Source organism: Streptopelia decaocto (assembly GCF_964273445.1).
Source record: "Streptopelia decaocto genome assembly, chromosome: 16".
Taxonomy (NCBI): domain Eukaryota; kingdom Metazoa; phylum Chordata; class Aves; order Columbiformes; family Columbidae; genus Streptopelia; species Streptopelia decaocto.
Window position 1 is genome coordinate 7,439,546 of NC_138671.1, and position 21,792 is coordinate 7,461,337.

General features: G+C 40.6%; 1 protein-coding gene across 2 annotated transcripts in view; it reads right to left on the reverse strand.

Annotated features, from left to right (window-relative positions):
• Positions 1 to 21,792, reverse strand: part of SEC14L1 (SEC14 like lipid binding 1) — a 43,091-nt gene that overhangs the window by 18,552 nt on the left and 2,747 nt on the right. Inside the window, exon 1 of one of the 2 annotated variants that reach the window (XM_082067251.1) lies at positions 16,316 to 16,334. The exons of the other annotated variant lie outside the window; for it this stretch is intronic. The gene's annotated coding sequence lies outside the window, so the exon portion shown is untranslated. Of the gene's footprint in view, positions 1 to 16,315; positions 16,335 to 21,792 lie in introns of those variants that run through there. 2 annotated transcript variants of the gene reach the window in all.

Genomic DNA, 21,792 nt, shown 5'->3' on the forward strand with positions numbered 1-21,792 from the left:
AGAGCAAGCAGTGGGAAAAACCCTTTCACAGCTCCAAGAGAAAGGCAGGATGTTAGTATGGCATAACAAGTTTCTTATTTGTTTTACGAGGCTCTTGTTCTGGACAGAAGGCTGTACATTTTACAGTCATTCAAGAATATCTCAGCCCTCTTACTGAATAAGTCCCAGTGTTCTTTCTAAACTGATCACTGTTTTAACTATATCGACTGCAATTACATGCTGCTCTAAGTCGGGGCGGGGGGAATACTTCCAGAAGAAGCAGAATTGAGAAGTATAGAAGTATTTGGTTTTCAGATTGCTTCATTTAAGTATTTTATTTTGAAGCCTTATGTTACAATATTTTACAGAGAAGGGGAAGTAGATATCTGTAATCTGTTCCTCACTATGTTCGAAGTATTTTTATTTCTGAATCACAATGAATTTTCCCCACCTGAGAAGCCTCCTCTATACCAAGCCTTTTCAAATCTCCTTCATTGCACATATTGATGTATTGCTCATCTTAGTTCTCAAAATGTTTCCCATTTGCCCTGTGAACACTTGCAAATTACAACATTACCTGCTCAGAAGTGTTTTTTTTTGAACTGTTAGCAAAAAAATGCTCTAAAAGAATTTGTTGTTCTGAATGGGAGGTCTGAATTGAATGTGTTCGATGTGGAAGAGAACAAAATAATTAGCTTGCCAAAAGCTGGCAAGCTCAGTGCTTACAGCAACAAAGCACTTGAAGGTTTCAAAGAGATTAACAGCGACACAAGATTCTTTCTTCCTAAAGAACATGCACGCAGAACATTGGAAACTGTTCACAGTCAGTTTTATTTGGCTCTTAAATTAGGCTGGTTTTGTTTCTTTATGTACCATTGCCAATACATTATTGTAATGCATAATTTCTCAGCACAGCCTTGTTTGAAGAAAAAGTGATTATAATAAACCATAGCCACGTGAAAATATTCAATGTGATCTCAGCATAGCTGCCTCTTCTACACGTGGCAAACAGTTGCGTTTCGCATTGCGGAGGAGGGAGGCAAATCTGCTCAAGAGTACAGGACACAAAGGTCTCGCTTCACCACGGATCGACACAGCCCAGCAAGAAAACCTGTCATTTGTGGTACAACACAATGAGAGACACGAGTCAAATCATCACACATCGTCAAGACTGGAGCTTTCTGAAGAGCATGACAAGATTAAAGAAAGATCAAACACAGCTTTTTCTTTTCTAACAATAGAACTGAATGGACTGTGTTGTGTTATTGAGGTGTTTTGAACCAGAAATTTTGTCTCAAGTCCAGCTTTGCAGCCAGGAAATAACTGAACTGCATTATCCAATATTCCTTTAGCAGTTTGATCAAGGAGAGCATATTATTAAAAGCTACACATTTTTCCTGTAGGATCAGTGTCTCTTTACAAATAAAATCTTTAGACATTACACACCCTTGTCTCAATATTCCAATTTTACTGTATAGATACAATCACAAAATAATTATTTCCTCAAAAGCTGCAGTAAATCCTGATGGACTCAATGCAAGAGTGAAGTGCTGTTGCCGTAGGACTAACAGCATGTAAGGATGAAGTTGCAAGACTGTAAATTTTATCATTTTCTTCTGTCACATTTGAAAAATATGGTGTGTGGAGATTCTGACATGTAACACAAGTAAAAAGCACAGGCATGTTCGTCCTCAAAACCTCCACGACTGGTGCTGGCCTTGACATGAAAAGTCGCAACATCTCTTCGGCTAAGAGAGACATCGGTGTAGAGACCTTTGAAAAGACTGATTTAACGCCTGCAATTCTGTCATTCCCTAATAAAGTACTTGCACAATTTACCACCAGTCTCTGGAACATTTGTGTACTCTGATATATCAGAAGCTGGCATTGGGCATCAAGAAAAACACAGTATGGTGAAGCAGCTTGAGCTTCAAATTTAATGGACTCATTATATAAACCCTTTGCTTTCTTAATACATGTTAACAGTAAGAACACTGACAAGCATAATTTCAACCAAAATAGCACTGTATTAAGGCTTCTTTTCCAACTGCTTCCCTTAGCAACTCATGCTCAGAGTAGAGTCAAAGTAACAGGATTTACTTCACTTTTATCTTTGCTAGTGTTTCAGCTGTGTTTAAAGACATGAAAGCAATTCAAAAGTGAGACTACTTTAAACCCATTGCAGTCATTTTTCATACCCAAGGGAATTACACATGCTGCCACTGCCCTTAGATTTTGGGATTCTAATATCAGCAATAATGGGATCCTTTCAAAATATCACCTTCAGAAAAGCATTTAGGTACAACCCCAAACCAATTTTCAGCAGGGCCAAAAGACTCTGCTCTGGCTTTTTCCTTCTCAAACTATGCCTAGGGCTATTAAAATACTTTGATAATAAGCATGTGCTCAGTCCTCAGTAGAGGAAGTCAGTCATTTACACAAATAAATTACTTGGCTTCTCTGGTCAGATTAATTATTCCCAGTCTCATGCCTTAAAGGAGAGGGACTGTTCAGTATTGCCATCAGGTGACTCAAAACTAACTTCAATGCTTACAAGAAGAAAAAAGATTTGACAGAATCACACAATCACAGAATCGACTGGGTTGGAAAAGACCTCAGAGATCATCGAGTCCAACCCTTGGTCCAACTCCAGTCCATTGACTAGATCATGGCACTAAGTGCCATGTCCAATCTCAGTTTAAAAACCTCCAGGGCCAGTGAGTCCAGCACCTCCCTGGGCAGCCATTCCAATGCCTGACCACTCTCTCTGCAAAGAATTGCTTTCTAATCTCCAGCCTCAATTTCCCCTGGCAGAGTTGAAGCCCAAGCCCCCTTGTCCTATTGCTGACTGCCTGGGAGAAGAGCCCAATCCCCACCTGGCTAGAACCGCCCTTCAGGTAGTTCTAGAGAGTGCTGAGCTCACCTCTAAGCCTCCTCTTCTCCAGACTAAACAAGCCCAGCTCCCTCAGCCTCTCCCCATAGGGCTTGTGTTCAAGTCCCTTCCCCAGTCTTGTTGCTCTTCTCTGGAGCCACTCCAGCACTTTAATCTCTTTCCTGAACTGAGGGGCCCAAAACTGAACACAATACTCCAGGTGTGGCCTCACCAATGCAGAGTACAGGGGAAGGATCACTTCCCCTTGTCCTGCTGACCACGCTCTTTTTGATACAGGACAGGACACCATTGGCCTTCTTTGCCACCTGGACACACTGTTGGCTCCTGTTAAACTTCCTGTCCCCAGGTCCCTTTCTGCCTGACTGCTCTCCAGCCACTCTATGACCAGCCTGGAGTGCTGCAGGGGGTTGTTGTGGCCAAAGTGCAGGACCCAGCACTTGGCCTTGTTGAACTTCATCCCATTTGAATCAGCCCATTTTTCTAGTCTATCCAGATCCCTCTGCAGAGCCCTCCTGCCTTCCAGCAGGTCAACACTCCCTCCCAACTTGGTGTCATCAGCAAATTTGCTGATGATGGTCTCAATCCCCTCATCTAAATCGTCAATAAAGATGTTAAACAGGACTGGACCCAACACTGACCCCTGGGGACACCACTAGTGACTGGCCGCCAGCTGGATGCAGCCCCATTCACCAGCACTCTCTGGGCCCGGCCCTCCAGCCAGTTCTTAACCCAGCAGAGAGTGCACTTGTCCAAGCCACGGGCTACCAGCTTTTGCAGGAGTGTATTATGGGAGACAGTGTCAAAGGCTTTGCCGAAGTCTAGACAGACCACATCTACAGCTTTCCCCTCATCCACCAGGTGAGTCACCTGATCATAAAAGGAGATCAGGTTGGTCAGACAGGACCTGCCCCTCCTAAACCCATGCTGGCTGGGTCTGATCCCTTGTCCATCCTGAAGGTGCTGTGTGATTGCATTCAGGATGATCTGCTCCATAACCCTGCCATGCACCGAGGTCAGGCTGACAGGCCTGTAGTTGCCAGGGTCAGCTTTGCAGCCCTTTTTGTGGATTGGGGTAACATTCGCCAATTTCCAATCATATGGGACCTCCCCAGTGAGCCAGGACTGTTGGAGGATGATGGAGAGCGGCTTGGCGAGCTCTTCTGCTAGCTCCCTCATCACCCCAGGATGGATCCCGTCTGGTCCCATAGACTTGTGAGGATCCAGATGGCTCAGGAAGTCACCAACTATTTCCTCCTGGAGTACAAGGGGGCTATTTGGCTTCCTATCTCTGTCAACCACCTCCAGAGGCCAGTTGTCCTGAGGGCCACCTGTCTTACTGGTAAAAACTGAGGCAAAGAACTTGCAATCTTACACTGTGCTGTTATTCTTATAGCAGCTGAATCCTTCAAATAGAACTTCTGGTGAAATACATAGAAATTTTAGTCACCGTTCAGAAAAATGAAGCATATTGAGTGCCTTCTTAATAGCTTAATTGCATGGAACAAGCTGTTAAGATGTTTTACTTCTTTTTGACATTTTCTGCTCAAAACTGCTAGAACAGTAACCTTCTAAGAGTAGCACAATATTCTCCAAGGGCACCTCGAGAGATTCATTCTGGCAATCAAACCTAGTCCGCTGCATTTTGTGTGTGCCACACCCAAACTTTATTTTTTGCCTGCAACACCTGCCCTGTTTCCATACTAATCTGCAAGTGCACACCAACTGTCACCACACTTTCCTGTGGGGAATTTCTGAATTATTCATATGCACACAAGAAACAAGGAGGGTCAGTCAAGCGGGATGCTACCCTGGTTTGACAGGCTGCATTCCGGCAGCTGGATCATTCCTAATTATCTCTACATCCCCCCCTCCTCTCCCTGCGTTAGGGCACTGTAGATCAATAGAAAAAACATTGACACAAGTGAGGTCAACCAAGAGGTTTCAAATTCTTGGCAGCTGCATTGGGAAAGAAACAATTCTGGATTAACTCTCCCAAATCAGCAAATAACCTTCTCATCCCCCATAACTGCACTCATATCTCTTCACCGTTCTCTTTATAGTACATACATATGATTACAAATTATCGTATTTCTACAAAGTGCATATCTCAGTGCCAGTGTACCTTATGGATGTTAGTTCATGTGTTAGAATCATAGAATGATTCTATGGTTAGTTCACGTGTTAGCAATCAGCTCAGGGTCTGCGTGTGGAAGAAAGCTGATGGTTAGAATGGATATACCGCCAAAAGCTTTAGAAAGAGGGTATTTTGGTAAGGTGGCGTTCCCAGGCACCAGGAAGGGGGAAGTGGACTTGACTGCAGCTTGGGAAGCAAAAAACATCTTTAATATAGAGGTAGCCAGCTCTTTGGATAGGAGCACTTGTGTGAAGCCACTTCTGGAAGGACAAAGTTTTCTAAAAGGAAACCCTCACTGCTACAAGTCAAACCCCAGCCACCACGCAAGCTGCACAGCTGAACTTGGCTTTTTTGCAGTCAACTCCCCCCATCAGCACAGCTCTCCACAGCAACCCTCGTTCAAAGCAGCCTTAAGTGGACTTCTTTTTTTCTCCACTGTGTTTTCACTTCATTAACTGTTCTCATTTACAAAGAGAGAAGTTATTTTCTTATTGCTGGGAAACAAAGGCTGCTTGGCAGTGACTCAGTACTAAGAAGTCTCTCTTTGTAGAAAAGACCAAGAAGGCTTTAGTTACACAAGACTACAAATGAGGCTTATGGGGACTAAAGACAACCCACCCAGCATGAAAGAGGCAGATTCAGACCTGTGAATGAATGGCTGTATATCATCTGAAACAACAAAATTTCTATATGCACGTTTCTGGTCCTTGACAAATATGAGGTAGTTTAACCAATCTTATTTTTTAATTTGTTTATACATCTTGGCCCAGTCTATGCCACCAACATATGACTAATCAGATTTGCAAGGTATTGGGATGATGACCCTCTGCACAGCTGGTATTTGTAAAAGTGGATATTAGACACAAGAGACCTTCCCTCTACTACTTTTCTTAACAATGTAGAGAACACTATGACTTTATTTTACAAAAGAAAAATGAGACCTTAAGCCTCCCATCGCAATTTCTACTGAACAAGTGTTTTTAAAAAATATCAAATTAGAACTAGAACACAATATGTTCCTCCAAAGCTTTTCCAGCAAGATTGACCAATTGTTGACCTGCTGGCTATCGCAGCAAGATCAAACAAAATGTTTGCATAACGACTTATCACGGAATTGGATTTAAGCAATGAGAAAACACATGGGGAAATACTTTGGAAGCCCTTTATCTGAATTTAAAATTATAATCCTTCATCTCAATGAGAGTTACTTCAAAGATTTTAAGAATCAAATTAAGCAGGCAGTGAGCATTCATTAAAAAGGACAGTTGTGTTCCATTTTGTCTTGTTTAAAAAAGAAACCAAATCCCAATGCCCCATATTCCAATATGCCTTCATTTTAATACATTAATTTTTGAACAGGAAAATCTCTTCCACTCTGTGAAGAGCAGAATTTCACTGATGAGAGGAAAATTCAGCCTTGATAAACTGAGCTATACTTGAGAAGAGTGTGAATAGCAGAGAAGAACTGGCAGAACATTCAATCCGACAGCCGCGCAGATGGCTCTGAGGGGACAGCTGCACCGTGGTGGGACGTATTCCGGTGAATCTCTTCAAACGAGAACTCACGGACGTTCACCTGGCAAATGTGAGTAGCCCCCTCCCCTGAGCTACAGGCAAAAAAAACTGCACAACTCCCCTTTCTCCCCATCACAGTGGTAACTGCACCCTGGTCTTTTTACTCTGTCCCTCACTGTCCTCTGTTCAAAACCATCTCACCCCATTGTTGCACAAGTCACTCAGGAACTGGATATACTGTCTTCACCCTCCATTCCCTAGTACAAGATGCAGTTTGGCCTCTTCAGTGTTAATGATGACTATTAAACATATTCAAGATAAAATAACCCTTCTGTAAGTTACACAGAAAAATCAATAGGACAAGTCAATATCAGTAAGACAAGCATTCTGCTTCATTTTAGAGGCTAAAAAGTTCTTGTTTACTACACAAGTGTACAAAGCATTATTGACTTGGGATTTCTGATTAAATGATCATCAGCATATTCAGAGTGTAAGCTCAAAGCTCTGGGAACAAGCAGTGCCTTCACTGTTCACATCCAGTCCACCAAAGCAAAGCATTCCCAAGTAATTACCCAAAAAGGCCCAACTGCTTCTACTGTGCAGAAATACACTCCAGCTTTAAAGTCTCAAAATGATGGAGTTAATCTAAGATTTTCATAAAGGGGGCTGTTAAAGTTCTATATAATTGTGCATCAAATCTTTGAACTACAGTGCTTGGTTTTTTGTTGTTGTTTTTTAGCTATAGACCACACAAATACACAATATTATACAAATGAGACAAGTACTAGCAGGAATCTACTCTGCGCAGATTCTGTTAATGAATTCTCACTGAAGGCTAATTAATTTCTCAACAAGAGAAGCAAGCTTGAAAAACGATCTCAGATGTTCTCCAATGTGGTGAACAGAGCTTTCAGGTAGAGTATCTGGGGAAGAAAAATTGCCAGTGGCTCAAGAACTTACCGCAGCACGATATTCAGATTCTTATAATGCTGTATTTACAACAGCTCACTGCAGCGGTGTGCAAATTTATAGCCCAGGTCTACATCACTTCTGTTTGGAAGATGAAGGGCCCAACTGATTCAAGAGAGACTAAACACAGTGAATCATCCATGACCATACAGATATTATTGGATGCTCACAGGTCTCAAGCAGTCCCTGTGCTTTAAACACCCACAGGTGTTAAACCACCCAGGCTCTTAGCAGCACATATGACCTTACGAACACTGAAGATCACATCATAAACCATTTCCTTAATTAATGAGTTAATTCACTTATTAATGGGTAGACTCTGATCTTGAGGGTCTCTTCCAAACAAAACGATTCTATGATTCTGTTCAGGGCTTCACTTGCTCTTGTTAGAGTATGAAGTGGTAAGAGGACTTGTTGTTCACAGTGTTCTTGCCTCTAGAAAAGCATTTGAAAGCCAGTCAAGCCAGTCAATTGAGCTCTCAGCTTGGCTCTCCTTTTGTGAAATGGAAATGAAATTCCTGATAAATTCTCCAGGAAACCAGAAGTTGAGGGAAGTGAAACCAGCTATAAGCAGAGGTGGACAAGGAAACATTCACCCAAGTCATTAAATTCTTGCCACTGCCAGCTCCTCTGTCACTCGAGGTCTGCGTGGAAGAAAAATTTGTATTAGATGTACAGAAGAGCATAATCCCTACTCCTCTTTGTCTTCTTTTGATGCTTGTTCTTGTTTAAAGGGGTCCTCTTGACTTAATCAGGTTTCATTGAGAAGGATTTCAGACCCTACACTGATGAATGACCCACTTATACCTCGCAAGCATGCACACAGAAAGAGGACGGGAGGGGAGGAAAAGAAGAGAGATTTAATCCAATACATTTAAATTCACACCTTAGCTTAACTAAAGCCTTTGGCTTCAATACTTTGGATGAAGAGAGCAAGACTGTTCTGCCCATTTTTACATTTAGCTATGTTACAAGCCCATAGTACTTTGAGGTTAAGTATCCAGTTATGTTTCTTGCACATTTCAAATATACCCTACTCCTAGATGGTATGAACAGAGCTAATGAAACCCTCTTAAAATAATCTTGTGGATGTCACCACAGAATAAACAATAGCTATTTGTTCTCCCAAAGAGGTTACCAGGCCTGCCACATGCAAAGCAGGCACAGCGATTTGCTGCTCAAATCCTAGAAACACAGCAAGAAAGCTTCTGACCTTCACATCCATCTGCAAACTGCTGAAACACAAAGCATCTGAAAGCAACAAGGACACTGCCTACAACCATTACAAAATAACCCAGTACACAGACTAAACTCAAATTCAATAGCTACTTCCTAATGTTGTACAAAGAGCTTTGATTCAATCAATTAAAAATCTCTATGGAGTCAGGAAATTGCACAGAAGTTATTCTTGTGCTTTAGCTCAAGTAAATTACTCTACAGGAGAACATAAAATATAGAAAATGTTTTTTCCTTCACCATCACTCCAAATGGCACTTGCCGATCACCCAAAACATGTACACAGAGCAGGGGGCAAAACAACCTTTCAGAACAGAGACCCTGTGGTTTTTGACAAGGAACAAAGTTCTATCACACAGAACAGGAAGCATCAGCTCTTACAACGCTTATCTCCATGCAGCTCTACAGACACAGCCCAGGCTACTTCACACCTATTTAATGTCTTTGAAGTCTTCTGCACTGTGAAAGGAACAGCTTCATGTTACATTTCAGGCATAATAGTTTATACACACCACCAAATACAAAAATCATGAAACACCACTGAAATGGCATTATAAATTAAACGGTATTCTCAGAGTGCTGCTTATACAACATACCACACACCACACTGGATTTCTGACAACAGGACCTTTGTTCATGTGTTAACACTGCTACAAAGCACTTTTGAGTGAATGTAACAGCACTAACACACAAGCACCAGCATTTCTGCTCATCTCTTTAGTTCAGGCAGCATTTCCATGGTTACAGTGTTGATCGCTATTGGCTTTAAGTACATTTCAAATGCAGACCAAATGCATAGCTTGGCATTTTAAACAGCCCTAATAACTACCCTGCAGGTTCACTCCGAGTCCCCATGAGGTGTAGTGCACTCACAAATATGCTACAGAGCTGTCCAAAAACTTCCCAAGCACGCTGCTCGTTATACATCCAAATCATTTGTAAAAGCAGTCACTGAAACTGGACAGATCTCATCACAGCATCTGTGCCATATTCCAAAACTTTGGTATACATGCTAGTATCACTTTCATTAACAGGATTTAGAAGTAATCATCTTCTACTGCTATTAAGTTACAGAAGACATCAAAGCCAGCCTCAAGAAGACAGTAACAATTTCAGAAAAAAAAAAAAAATCAATTCTCTTGTAGTAATTTAAGAAGTTTACAAACATTTCAGAGTTTTAGTTTACATTCTCTGTGAAGTATTTGTGAACCAAGGAAGTGCTCATTTTTCTACGAGCATACAAACCAGAAATCAAAAGGATGTCACAGGCAGCTTATGGAAAGGATGCTCCATCTAGACAGCACCTACAACTAAACATCAGTAAAACTTTAAGCTTACCCAAGGAAATACTTCATGATACATATTCATAAAGCATTCTTGACAAATTTGTGTTATACTAAAAAAAGCATAGTGTGTTTGCTTAAGACTGCAAGGTAGGGGATAGGAGGCAAAAAGCAGGAGCAAGGAGCTACTGGGGAATAGGAAGGTCTGAGGCAAAACTTCCTCTGTACTGGAACATAAATGTGTAGGTTACAGAGCTAGCAAATCTCAGCTTTGGCACCCAGAGCTTTCAAGCATGAATAAAGCTACTTTAATATTTTAATATTTCATTAAAATTATTTAGACCTCATAAATAAAGCAGGAGATTCAAAGCAGGCTATGAAGCAATCTTCCAGATAAGTGGAATTTCACTGGTAATTCACTGTTGAGTTATGCAACTGTGGTAACCAATTTACCAGGCCAAGCAAAGAGTCTCTGCTTTCTTGCACCAGAAGAAACAGCAGACACAGAAACCCCTGTTTTCATGAGGGATGTCACCAGACAAGCCACCCACATAGGTTCTTTCTATACAGATCAGCGTACCCTTCCTGCATGGACACTATTCAACAGCTGTACATTTTCATTTCAGAAGAGTGGCCACATAGAGAAACTTTAATAGTAAAATTATAGTGGCCTGACTCTTGCACACAGCTGCATGTAAGGAAACTGGAAGGGGACTGGCTCTTAACCACGTAAGAACCATTCTGCTACATGCAGAGATGCAATCTTTTACCATATAAAATGGCAAATGGCCAGTGTAAGAGTTTAAGAATTACACCTGCTTGCCTCCCAGACACTCATAAGAGTATCATTAATTCTTTTCCTTCCTTCAGGAAGTCCAGAGAGCCCAAAAGATGCCAAGACAGTGCTACTCTGCTAAAGTGTGAGCGAGGCTACTTGAACTGCAGCCTCTGCACAATCTTGAAACATGAACCTCTAGAATGAGGAGCTAGAATAGAGACATTGGGCAAGTACCACTCCTTCGTCAAGAAAAAAAGATTAAGGACAGAAACGCAAACATCCTGAATATAAATAAAACTATTCTAATCTTCCTTTCCTTTGGAGTAAGTTGGGAAAGCCTGATCACTCAGGTTAGGCTGGCTTGTGACTGGGAGACCAATGTCAAATTGCTGGTTAGAAAAGAAGCAACTGACATTGGTCTAGGTTAAGGTAGAACATCAAGGACAGCCTTTAGCTGTGCTGCTATAAGCTGTCCTTCAGTATACACAGAGCTTAGCTGACCTAGTGGAGAGAACAGCAATAGCACATTGACTTGCAATTTCACTTTAATTTTCTTTATATTAAATGCATGTGCAAAACTATTCTACAGAGAAAATAAGTGTTTACTCTGCCCCCGTTCCAAGCAAGGCAGACACAAATCAGTTCTGGCCCAGAAGCCACGCAGCTCTGAGCACATTACTTTGTTTGACAGAACATGCGCTGCAATTAGAATCAACTTTAGTTGTTTCTAGGATGGGAAACCTGGCTTCTGACCCCAGTTGCACAGGACATGACTGGTTTGGCCCAGGGTTAAAGTACTATGGAGAAAAAACTGACTTCCAGAAAAGCATCACAGGAAAGACTGTCAACAGGCCAGTGAAAGCATAAATGCTTGGAGACCGACGTGATTACCTGTGAATGTGAGCTATTCTCAAGCACTTCCTATTTCTCTGCAAAAATGGCAAACCATAAACCTTTATATAACATAGGAACAAAGCCGTCTTTGAAATTATAAAGACACACATATCAAAATGACTGTAAAACATTAAGCTTGTCTTACTATTGCTTGTAAATAACCATTACTTGTCTTGCAGCAGCTGAACAATGACAACTATGTTCTGCATTGCTAAGGGGCATGTCAGAAATGCACAGGACACTGTCACAAGGAAAGCAGAATTAGGTACTTATCTTCCCCATTCCTTTCCAGTTAAAATTGCATGTCTGGTTCCTCTGCAGTCAGTTTTACTTTAAAATTCAGCTGCAATCCTAGTGTGTCCACTGAGGATCTATTTTTGGAACAGTCAAATACTCCTTACTTCTCTATTGTGCCATGCTTAAGTCTCACTTTTATGAGTCCTACAATTGGTATTCATCACTTTTTTGGTCTTAGGATCACACACACACTTTCAATAAGGTCTGTTAAAAGATGTTAAACATCTGGAATATGTTAGTGTATATACAAAAACCTAATTATGAGTGAAGGAGGAAAGGACGACTACAGCATTGCTTCAGCATAGGCTCAGAATTCCTCATTAAACCATTGTCTGAAAGGTTAAAGACCTGTACTACCACAAAGAACAAAGTCTCCTGATCTCCATCCAAATCAACCCCCCCACCAGCAAGAAGGTTCAGTGAAACAGGTTTGACTTCATTGTCTCAAACTGCACCCACCAGGTTTTAATTTGGCCCAGAGGCAACTGCTCTCTAAGCACTGCAAGAGTGATTTCACCCTGCCAAGAGGATAATCAGTACAAAAGGGCAGAATTTAAAATAAGTAGCACGGCTCAATCGTAAAGGTCTTGGTTTGGCTTTTGGACCAGCAAAATACCAGCTTCCAGGTAGAAAGCAGCTGTGCTCTATTAAGCAAACCAATTAAAATTCTTTAAGTACATCAATTAAATCTTGACCATTTGCTAACGTCAATGGAATGTTATCATAGGGCATGATAGAGTCTAGAGCCTGCAGACAATTTACCTCTTAAGCTAGGAAGTTAAATGTAGTATTTAAAAAAAAACCTTAACATTTTAAAAATTTTAACATTACATGTCTGATGTACCAGGAGATGCCTCAAAAAGCTTAGAAGATTATGGTGAAAGATTAACAGTACACAACAACAGTGGTTCCTCATATGGAATCATACTATTAAACAGACTAAGACTTATCACCATGAAAAAGAATAATTTAAAAACTGAGAGAGATATCTCACAGATCTAAGAGGGTAAGCAGCACAAAGGACGTGAGTAGGGTTTTACTGCCTCCTCCAACACAAGAAGCAGGTGGTGTGAAGCTGAGCGAGCAGGAGCCAGGCTCTAGATGAAGGATACACCTCTTGACAGAGCATAGCATGAAGCACAGACTCCTCCTGGAGGGTATCACAATAGAGTTCACTTGGCTCCAGAAAGGAATTGGGCAGGCACAAGAGAGCAAGCACATACGGTGCTATTGTAGACAATGGGCACATTCTGGTCCAGAAGGGCTGTCATGACACATCACTGCAGGATGGAAGAACTAACCACCCCCCTTCTAATACACCCCAGGATGCCACTGGCCTTCCTGGCCACAAGGGCCCAGTGCTGGCTCATGCTCATCCTGCTGTCCACCAGGACCCCCAGGTCCCTTTCCCCTACGCTGCTCTCTAATAGGTCATTCCCCAACCTAGACTGGAACCTGGGCTTGTTCGTACCCAGATGCAAGACTCTACACCTGCCCTTGTTATATTTCATGAATTTTTTCCCTGCCCAGCTCTCCAGCCTGTCCAGGTCTCTGGATGGCAGCACAGCTTCCAGTGTCAGCCACTCCTCCCAGCTTGGTGTCATCAGCAAACTTGCTGATAGTGCACTCTATTCCCTTGTCCAAATAATTGACGAATATATTGAATAATATAGGCCCCAGTACTGACCCCTGAGGCACTGCACTAGATACAGGCCTCCAACTGGACTCTGCCCCATTGACCACGACTCTCTGGCTTCTTCCCTTCAGCCAGTTCACAGTCCACCTCACTACCCGCTCATCCAGACTGCACTCCCTCAGTTTAGCTGTGAGGATGCTGTGGGAGAATGTGTCAAAGGCCTTACTCGAGTCAAGGTAGACCACGTCCACCGCTCTGCCATCATCCATCCAGTCAAGACTTTGATTTTTTTTCTAAAAAGCCATTAAAATCATAGACTACAGACAGTTATTTGTTCTTTCCCATCTTTACAGCAAAGGTAGGCAGACAAACAAAAAGAAGAATCACTTTAGTCAGCACAGAACAAATGAGTTGAAGTGAAAGTGCTTTAAATCCTGTTCATTACAACATCAATGGCTGCACCATGCAGACCATGAAACACTTCAATGGAAATAAGTAACTTCATAGAGCCATGAATTCAGTAATGAAGTATTTATCCACAGGCCAATGAATTACACACCAAAGAAAGAGTTTTCTAAATTAAGTAGTATAATTCACACACTGAATGATATAGCCAGAAAAATGTCCTCTGGAAAGGATTCTGCTGACTAATGTTCCTGAACTGGACTTAATGTCAATGGGATTCACATTTCACACTAGATGAGGAGACACAATGCACTGGAGAAAGGAAGTGTTCTCATCAGGAAATGAGCTGTTCCCCTCCTGTTGTGGCATAAACAAACATTAATAGCACACCGCCATCCTATCACCAGAGAAATATTCATTTTCATAAAATGAGATCTATTATTTTCAAAGCAATATCATATAATATTGCAGCAGCAGCAGGCAGATAGTTATCAGTCACAGGGAGGCTGAAATGTTAACAGGTTTGCAATGTCGCTTTCAACAGTTACACAGATTGATCTGCATATATTCCAAAAAGCATCTATAGTCAAGTTTTGAGAATATAAATATTGTCAGAATGAAAACAGATATAGTTATCCAACAAGTAATCCAAAATGTAATAACCGCACAAATTTAGAGATTTAATATCATAAATCTGACCACGACAAAGTCTTGAAATGCTAATTTAAGAGAGCCCAAACATTTTAATTAAGAATTAAAGCAGTTTAAGTAACAATTCCTTTTTAATACAAAAGGGTAAATTCTCTTTGCTCCCTCCCACGATCCCTCTGCTGTCACCAGAGTTAAAGCTGTTGGGTTCCAACAGACCTGTGGTATTTTTATTTTCAAATTTACTGATACGCAGTCCTCAAACCCAGCTATCACAAAGCTAAACCAAAGAAGAATTCAAGACAGAAAATGTTCAAATCTGAAGTTTCATACAGGAATACAAAGCAAGAAAGCCAACCAGTCAGCTCTCACATTACTCCATTAGATTCATTAAATAGCGCTTTTTTTTATTTTTGTTTTTCTAAGGTAAGGACAGAATCCCTTTTATGTCAGAGCAACTCACAGAATCCACAACTCCAAGCCATTAAGCACAATTTCCAAGTACTTTGCACTGCTAAATAACACCAGGCCTGAAGAGCACTGAATCAACTTTCTCATGGCCTCTTCATTTAGTGTTACAGCAACGGGCTTCAGCAATTTCAAACTGCAGATCCCTAATTATTTCCACATGGAATCAAGGGCTCCTGTAGTGCAACCTGTACTGACAGATGCCCTGACAGGCTCTTTGTTGTGGCCGGCTGCCATCAGCACACGGCGCAGAGGGGACAGGGACCTGCTCCTGCAGGGTGCTCATCAGCCTGCAATGAGCCTGGCGAGGAAATCAGGTTGACGAGTTATTTATTTTTCTTTTTTCCAAGATGGCTGGTCAAACAGCCTACCTCCCTAAACTGTCTTGCTGATGAACATGTCTTTGCAAGAAAGCAACAGGAGCAAGCTGGAACACCGACTTCGCTTTAATGAGAAACCACATATTCGGTTATGTTTCTCTGACCCTCAGAAGAGAGAGTGCACGAGCTGAAAACCTCTGTGGACCAGGCTGAAATCAGCATTGCTTGAGCAGAAGGAACGCAGAGAAAAGCCAAGACCTTGGGACCTGATCTCAAATGGTGGTGTCTCGTTGCTCGCTATACTCTTTTGGCCACGCTGCCCCACGCCGCAGTGGAGCCCCGCAGATGCCAGCCAGCCCTTCCAGCCACGTCGCCACCTCATCTTCCACCAGCACGAGCTCTCGGCGTGACTCAAACATCACTGACTGCTTACAACTGAAACGAGCTGTATGCAAATCGACTGGGACAAAGCCAAGTTATTAAATTACCTGTAACAGGCCCTATTTAAGTTTTACCTGAGCTGCTAACCCAACCGTATCATAAAAATAAGATAAAAAGAGTTAACAATTCAGCTTAGCAGCCTAGTTTTTCACTTAGAATACATACACAGTAATTTTAAACTACAGGAAAAAATTGAAGACAAATTTGCTTGTGAAAAAATAGACCATTTAGGACTACCCTTTAATTAATTTTAACTTGAGTTAATTAACAAATTTCCTTGCAAATTATCAGAAGATTCACTCTATATTCAGAACACAGCAGTTTTAAGATCACATCACTGCCCTCCTTCCAGAAACAGATTGAATTCAAACCAAGGGCAAAGCAAAACCAATCTTGGTTACAGAAATCACAATGAATACCCCTCAATTCTATGTTCCAAAGTCTGGACTCTGATTGAATGTGCTTTACAGAGAGGCCTCAGGGGTTGTTCCCAGTCCCTCAGGCTCTCCTTCTGCTCATTCTTCCATGGTGTGTTTGTTTCCCAAAAGCAGAGCAGCTGAAATACTCTGCTGTAAAGCAGCAGAAAGAGCTCCCCAGGAACAGGAAACAGATTGCTCATGCTGGAGGTGCACGTCACTGGCCATACCGCACAGAAACACCTACGTCTGCAGCTGTCTCTGATCTCTAAGAAACCTCTGGCTCCTCATTGGACACATCTTTAAGAATTAACAAAAAAAGAAACTATATCTCTTTCCCATGAGGTTTTGAAGGTTTTTACACATCCTCCTTAATGGCTAACCACTCATTAAATTATGAGCATGTGGCTATACCTTTTCCAGATGGTAAGTGCAGTATCGGAGTGTCTAGGACTCTATGGAACACGGTAACCACTTCCTTTCTGACGGGTTCCCACATGTTTTAACTTTGAGATTTTTAACACAAAGGCAACATCACTCGGCTGATGAGCAGATCCCAGAGCAGCACTTTGCACCAGTCTCAGAGCTAAAATACCTGCAAAGGGTGGAAAGCTTGGAGTGCTTTCAGAACAAAGCAGCAAGAACATGTTTTGATATATATTTTTCTTCTGTTGACACCTTTCAGAGTTTGGAAGTAGTGGTGGTCTAGCTTTTAAAGTGTAAAAGACTTGTTAAAAAAATTGACTGAAAGCATTTGGTGAATAAGAGAACTGCAGCTGTCAGCTACAGTTAGGTCATGTGTTTGCCCACAAAAAATAGGAAACAGCTAGCCACGGAAATATCTAAGCACACCATGAAATAACACATAAATTGCAGAGTAAGCAGGCTGCTAAGTCAGTATTTTTCCCTAATGCTCAACTTAACTTTCAGATTTGTTAACCATGTCTCATTCCAAACAAGTGGCCAAAAATTCGTTCTTGCTAACACAACAGTCCATCAACAACAATGTAAACCAGCAGATTAACTGCAGACACTTATTCAAAAATAAGACAATCCATAAGAGGCACTGTTCCACCACAGCTTTACTAACGCACTTCCAACAGTAAATAAACCTGAATTTTCAACAAATACAGGAAGCGACGTAGATGAGAGTCTGGGGGTCATACAACAGAAGGGAAAACCGCCGAGCAGTTTCGGGCAAACACTCAGTTTGTTCTGTTCCCTGGGCTTTAACTATCCAAGACAAATCCTCTAGAAGGTTCACCCGCATCGGGGGAATAAATTACTTCTCTATGCATTTAAAGCCTAGTTTGTGCTTTCAAAAACACTTGGAAAACAGCTTCCTTTTTCTCATTGGCCTCTCAGCACCTCTCAACATGATGTGTGGAATGCATTTTTTCCAAGAAAAAGAAAATGAGACTAGAAGGAATGGAAATTATGGGGATTTATGAGCAGGTGTGGCTCTTTACTTGATACATAGTTATTTTTTAAAATGACATTTTAAAGTAATAACCTTTAAAATGAAGAGATGATGTACTGCCTTATCAGGAAACTCATTACAACATAGATCAAGGGATTATACTTTGATTTGTCAATCTGAAAACAAAAAACACAACATAACAACAACATATTTTTTTCTTCTAATCTACTCTAGCATTGAAGTGTATTTATGCCATCTACAATCTTATTACTTTCATGATTCAAAGTATCTCTAAATTACAGGAATATTTACCTTAAACACTCTTCTTTTCAGATCTATAAAGCCAAAGAAAGTCAGCCAGCCTGTTGCCCCAAAGCAATAAACCATCAAAATTACAATATAATCAAAAGGGCACTACACATCATACTTATGAAGAAAGATTCACGCTTTAGATACTTTAGATATTCTATCAGAACAGAGGAAAAGCATGAGACCAGGGTGTTGTTTTTTGTTTTTTTTTTTTTTTAAAGTGTTTTGATTAGAATATGTAGTTTGGAAGGAAGTGGTTTCCAGCCTCAAGGCAGCGCAAGATTAATTGCTATTTTGATTTTAAAATAAAAATCAAATGTCCTATTTCCACAACTGGAAGCTCCTGCTATCAATGGCTACTTTACCTACAGACTTCTGTTCATTGTTTGGCACCAGTGGAAGCTGATAAACGCCAGGAACTTTTAACAAAGTGGAAACGCTATTTTAGGTATTAAAATCCTGCAAAATACCTTTGAAAATCTGTCTCCCATCACAGGCAGATTTGAAAATCTTCATTTTCACAAAGCCACAAGTTTTAAAAATCTTTGTTAGTCTGACTAAACATAACAGGCCAGGTTTAATGCACACCTGCCATGTTCACTTGTGATACTATTCATATTTATTACTGAAACCAAGTAATTTGTGGCTGTAAATAGGACATTTTCTAAACTGGCTGAAGAGCAATACGTTTTCCACAGAGCTTCCAGAAGCTAAAACACAGGTCAATGGTTCAATTCAATGTGGTTCTTTCAAGAAAATCTTATTTTCCATTTGCATAAATTCCATCCTTTGGAATGCCCTATTAGCTGATTATTCATTATTAAAATTTGCTTAGGAAATCAAACTCAAGGGGAATTATCTAATGCATGTCAGACTGAAAATGAGCTATGAATCTACAAAGTTAATTTTAGCCTCATGTGCATTAAGAAAGCTTCAAGATTCAAGTTCTTAACTGCCTTTTAACATTAAGAACTACTTATTCAGCAAGTCCCTATGTTACTTTAAACGTAAACCTCTTTAAAGATTGTAGATTCAGTTTTTGATATTGGCTTAAAAGTTTTATAAAGGCAGCTTCTCAGTTTTTCTCCAATATATTTAACCTTAGTAACTTGACGAGTTTAAGTAAACAGTCATTTTTCCACACTTCAGCTGCTTCCAGCATTACGTAAACTTCCAACATGAACAGGAGGAAAAACAGGGCGAGATTCTATTCAGCCTGATGAACAGCTGTGCAAGTTGTTTTCAGTGTGTGGGTTTTTTTAATATATATACACACAGAATTTTCAATAAGTTGATTATGACAGATATGCCAGAGAGCAGCCAAAAGTCATCATGTCAGCACTGGCAACCATTGAGTGAAATCATATTGCCCGTGTTAAGCACATTAGACTAAAATGTTATAATTTCTAGGTATGATCCTTGAATCTTTTCAAGCGCAGGAGATTGTTTCGTTAAAAGATTTGCATGCTGTTCTCAGTGTTTTCAAAGCAACTTAGATATTATCTGGAACCACACAATTCACCAGTAAAAGGAAATCTTCAGGAGAACTACCTGTATTAGATTTTATGTAGCTTGCCTTTAATGATAAAGGGACACAAGAAGCACACAGCGATGGATCTCCCAGCTTGTTACCTACAACAGTACTTCAGTTCTCTTGCAGATTGAGATAAGTGATTGTGCCTTAAGTATTTTGTCACAAAGATACATCAGGATTCAATAGATGAAGCATAAGAGAGAAGCATAAGTGAAGCATAAGAGAGAAGCTTCTTTTCAACACCAATTCAACTTAGTAAGAAAAAGAGTTTTCACTGCATCTATTTTAAAAATCTTCATAATGATCTGCAAAACACTTGTCTTGTCAATCTTGGTTTAGATCAAAGTGGAATTAAATCCAGTTTTTTGTCTTAATATAGTTGCACTCACCCTTCAGAGATGGAGCAAAGTTATCTCAGAACATGCTGGAGCAGCATGAATGGAATGCTGATTGTACTTGATTCTCCCTCAAGTACCTCTTTGAAACCCAGGAAAGGCAAAGTGGGCAAATAGGAAGTCTGTAGTGTAAATGACCCATTCTGCAAGTCGCATTCACTCTGTTGTTTATGGAAAAGAAGAATTTTATGCTGATTGCTCCATCTGAAAGCTAAATACTAGTTTGGCTTAATGAGTTCCAATTTGTAGCTGGAACATATATCATCCAGGAAATCATTACAGTGCACATGGGCTTTGCTGAGACTTGCGATCTTCATTATTACTCTAAACAATTAATTACCTCTTCAGTTCCATGACACTCTCAGGGAATGGAGGACAATTTTCCAAATAAAATTTTTAAAAGTACTCAGCACCTTAAGACAAAAATGGGATCCCACACAACAAGACTCAAGCTAGAAACAGTGATCTTTGTTAGACAACTCAGCATAAAGAACACTGCTGCAGCATCAACCAAGGGTTTATTCAAGAGGCTTTTCACTGGCAGCTGAGCAGTGTGGGGGTTTATACCTCTGCTTGAGGACACATTCTCTCAAAGGTTGGGCACATACAAAAGAAAAGGACAGAGGAAAAAACCAAACCCCATATTGTTCAAACTGTTTGCTAGGTGCCTTAAATTCAGGCTTGGTGTACACAAGGATGTGTTCCTCATTTACAACAGCTGCTGATACATTTAAAACAACACTATAGCACATTTCTTGTTGAGAAAATGCAACATAGTACTTTCACTTTAGCGAGCATAAAACTTGACAGGACTACTCCTTCCAGAAACATTTCATCAACTTACACATCAACCAAGGGAAAACAGTAAGAAAAGGCATAAAGCTATCATATACTGTATATATTCTTTAAAGAATTTGGCTCATGGAGGCATTCCTCTACATACTTCAGAAAACACATGACCAGTTTTGATAGATCACCACCAGGAACTTTACACACTTTAAAAAACAATAACATAACAGAAGCAACATGGCAGGAGAAGGATGTTCATCCCATGACCACATTCTGTACAAGTTCCAGTGATAACTCACTGCCCTGACATAAATGAAATAAATCATATTATCGCTAATCTAAACCTCTAGTCTCGGAAAGCATCCTGTTCAGCTGACTTTCTTTTTATAAACATTCCTCTCCTCTTAGTTCACGGTCTTATTTTTTCAGCTATTGTTTTCTCCTAGTTGCATATGTAGCATGGCCTCTTTATTTCCAAAGGAGAACAAAGCTTTCATCATGTAAGAAAAGACTTAATATTTGTTAAAGATTATTCTTCAAATGTTACCCCCAAGCTACAGAACAGTTTGGGAACTCAGAGTTAATATTAGTAGTCAGAAGCGTTTCTAATTACACCCAATAAAGCACTGTGAAAAATCCTGATGTCAGCATTTTAACACAAAATATCCTCAAAGTAGTAACTTAAAAGAGAATGTTTGCCTTCAATTCAACAGCAAAGACTCATCAGTCCAGCAAGCAGGCAAAGAATTTCACCCAATAAACCCTTTTTTGTTGGCTGATCTCACAATCAAACTCAAATTAGAAATCAACTGAAGCACAGCTGTCAGTAAGTGTAGTAAGGTCCTAAAAGACCTTCAGCATATCAGTCAGATTCTTTACCACTCATGAAAATAACCACTCTCTGCCTTGAGTTGCTTGCAAGAGCAAGACATGCATATGTAGTACACGAGGCAGTGTCAGAAATAAGATAAAAAGAAATTGAAGGATTCCCCTTCGAGGGATCTAATCCTTTTTGCCCTGTGATTGGCGAAGG